Genomic DNA, 3982 nt, shown 5'->3' on the forward strand with positions numbered 1-3982 from the left:
TCAAATGTAGGATCAGGCTGGTGACTAGATGCCCCAGCAGGCATGAAGCTCAGCGCTGGAGGGTGCTGCTTAGGCCAATGCACTACGGCAGTTCACAATGCTCTAGCAAGCACTATGGATACAATGAATACTGATGATCCATAGCCGCGTCATTTTACATTTTTTCGTTTTAAGCCTTCCCCTAACCTTAACCACTCGGAATGAATGCCTAAACTGTTACCCTTTGAGTTCTTTCTGTTTTAACCCAGTAGCTATGTGGAATTAATGCCTCAAAAGTAGACGTTCATCCATGAGTCAAACAGCGGTGGGCCAGATTCGAACCCATGCTGTCTCTGGTACACGTGTGCTGGTGTCAGTGGCTGTAACCGCAAGACAACACATTCACTAAGATAACAAAAATGATGTACTTGGCCTATTGCTTGCTTCAATATATAATAAAACAACAGATGACATTTTTTTTTACAAAAAATACATTCACCCACTGCAAATATTTCAATTTATTACAATCCACATACAAATTCACATGATATGCGGTGCAGCCTGCACCTAGCCTACGTAGAGTGCATTTGGAAAGCATTCAGACCCATTATCTTTTCCACATTTTGTTAGTCTCATTCTTAAATGGATTAAATAAACAAAAATCCTAATCAATCGACACTCAATAACCCGTAATGACAAAGCAAAAAGAGGTTTTTAGAAATGTTTGCAGATTTATTGATATAAAAAAAGAGAAATACCTTATTTACGTACAGTAAGTATACAGAACCTTTGATATGAGACTGAAAATTGAGCTCAGGTGCATCCTGTTTCCATTGATCATCCTTGAGTTGTTTCTACAACTTGATTGGAGTCCACCTGTGATAAATTAAATTGATTGGACATGATTTGGAAAGGCAACACCTGTCTATATAAAGTCCCACAGTTGACAGTGCATGTCAGACCAAAAATCAAGCCATGAGGTTGAAGGAATTGTTTGTAGAGCTCCGAGACAGGATTGTGTCAAGGCACAGATCTGGGGAATGGTACCAAAAAACATCTGCAGCATTGAAGGTCCCCAAGAACACAGTGGCCTCCATCATTCTTAAACGGAAGAAGTTTGGAACCACCAAGACTCTTCCAAGAGCTGGCCGCCCGGCCAAACTGAGCAATTGGGGGAGAAGGGCCTTGGTCAAAGTCCCTCTGTGGAGATGGGAGAAACTTCCAGAAGGACAACCATCTCTGCACCACTCCACCAATCAGACTTTAATGGTAGATTGGCCAGAAGCCACTCCTCAGCAAACGGCACATGACAGCCCGCTTGGAGTTTGCCAAAAGGCACCTAAAGGACACTCAGACCATCAGAAACAAGATTCTCTGGTCTGATGAAACCAATTGAACTTATTGGAAGAATGAAGGAGAGAAGAATGGTGGGGGCAGCATCATGCTGTGTGTAACGCCCTGGCCATAGAGAGGGGTTTTTTGTTCTTTATTTTGGTTAGGCCAGGGTGTTACATTGGGTGGGCGTTCTATGTTCTTTTTCTGTTTTTGTATTTCTTTGTTTTGGGCCGTGTGGCTCCCAATCAGGCACAGCTGAAGTTCGTTGTGGTTGATTGGGAGTCACACATAAGTGCATGTTTTTCCGTTGGGGTTTTGTGGGTAATTGTTTCTGTCATTGTGTTTCACCTGACAAGACTGTTTGGCTGTCGGTTTTTTCTTGTTTTGTTTGCATAAGTGTTCTTTCTATGATGAACACTAACTCCGCTGCGTTTTGGTCCACTCTCTCTCACAACAGTCGTTACACTGTGGGAATGTTTTTTAGCGGCAGGGACAGGGAGACTAGTCAGGATCGAGGGAAAGATGAATGGAGCAAAGTACAGAGAGATCCTTGATGAAACCTCCTCCAGAGTGCTCAGGACCTCAGACTGGGTTCACCTTCCAACAGGACAACAACCCTAAGCATACAGACAAGACAACGCAGGAGTGGTTTTGGGACAAGCCTCTGAATGTCCTTGTGTGGCCCAGCCAGAGCCTGGACTTGAACACGATCGGACATCTCTGGAGAAACCAGGAAATAGCTGTGCAGCGACTCTCCCCATCCAACCTGACAGAGCTTGAGAGGATCTGCAGAGAGAATGGGAGAATCTCCCCAAATTCAGGTGTGCTAAGCTTGTAGTGTCATACCCCAAAAGAAATGAGGCTATAAGGTTCTTCAACAAAGTACTGAGTAAAGGTTCTTAATACTTTTGTATAGCTCATATTTCAGTTTCGATTTTTAATACATTTCCAAAATTTCTAAAAATATGTTTTTGCTTTGTCATTATGTTTTTTTTGTGTAGATTGATGAGGAAAAAAATATGCTGATGCATTTAAAATGTGTTACAGGGTTGACACAAACGTTTTGTACATTGAATGCAATGTATTGTCTTAGGCGTTAACAATCATGAATCCTATATTTTTTCAAAAGATTAAAAATGGTGAAGCACTGAAATAAAATTAATACTTTGGCTTGCCTCAATAACCTGTACAGTATTGTACAATATCTGTCTTTGTGCAAGGACAAATGTTTGACCAATACCACCTACACAGAGTTCAGCCATTGTTTAGTTGAATGTGAATCATTGTTTTTCTGTGTTGTTGAGTTTATTGTTCTTCTACAGGGGGGACATCCCTGTGTGATATATTGTAAAGAAACAATGTAAGTACCATATTGTAAAGGAACATAATGTAAATTAATATAATAGAAAAGGAACATAGTTTAAATGAACATAGTGTAAAGGAACATACAATATGTAAAGGAACATTGTAAAAACATTTTTTTAAGAAACATAGTGTAAAGGAACATAATGTAATGAAAAATAATGTAAGGGAACATATTAAAAATGAACGTATTTTAAAGAAACACAGTGTAAAGGAAAATAATGTAAAGGAACATATTGTAAGTAACATAATGTTAGGAAACATATTGTAAAGGAACATAATGTAAATGAACCTAATGTAAGGGAACATAGTGTAAGGGAACATAGCGTAAAGAAACACATTTTAAAGGGAACATATTGTAAAGGAACATATTGTAAAGTAACATCATGTAAAAGAACATAAGATAAAGGAACATAGTGTAAAGAAACATACAGTTAAAGAACATATTGTAAATATACATATTGTAAATTAACAATGCAAGGGAATATATTGCAGTGTAGCGAGATGCTTGTGCTTCTAGTTCTGACAGTGCAGCAATATCAACAAGTAATCTAACAATTCCACAACAACTACCTAGTACACACAAATCTAAGCAAAGGGATGACATAAGAATATGTACACATACATATATGAGCGATGTCCGAACGGCATAGGCAAGGTGCCATAGATGGATGTCACTCCCTGATCTGTTTCACCTGTCCTTGTGCTTGTCTCCACCCCCTCAAGGTGTCCCCCATCTTCCCCATTATCCCCTGTGCATTTATTCCTGTGTATTCTGTCTGTCTGTGCCAGTTCGTCTTGTTTGTCAAGTCAACCAGCGTTTTTGTCTCTGCTCCTGCTTTTATCCCAATTCTCTCTTTTCTTGCCCTCCTGGTTTTGACCCTTGCCTGCCCTGACTCTGAGCCCGCCTGCCTGATCACTCTGCCTGCCCCTGACTCTGAGCCCGCCTGCCTGACCACTCTGCCTGCCCCTGACTCTGAGCCCGCCTGCCTGACCACTCTGCCTGCCCCTGACCGTGAGCCCGCCTGCCTGACCACTCTGCCTGCCCTGACTCTGAGCCCGCCTGCCTGACCACTCTGCCTGCCCCTGACTCTGAGCCCGCCTGCCTGCCTCTGACCCTGAGCCTGAATGCCGTCCTGTAATTTGCCCCTTCTCTGGATTACCGACCTCTGCCTGACCTGACACTGAGCCTGCCTGCCATCCTGCACCCTTGCCAAACTACTCTGGATTATCGACCCCTGCCTGCCTTGACCTGTCGTTTGCCTGCCCCTGTTGCCGTAATAAACATTACTACTTCAACACAGTC

The sequence above is a fragment of the Salmo trutta genome, chromosome 6 (assembly GCF_901001165.1).
Source record: "Salmo trutta chromosome 6, fSalTru1.1, whole genome shotgun sequence".
NCBI classification, from domain to species: domain Eukaryota; kingdom Metazoa; phylum Chordata; class Actinopteri; order Salmoniformes; family Salmonidae; genus Salmo; species Salmo trutta.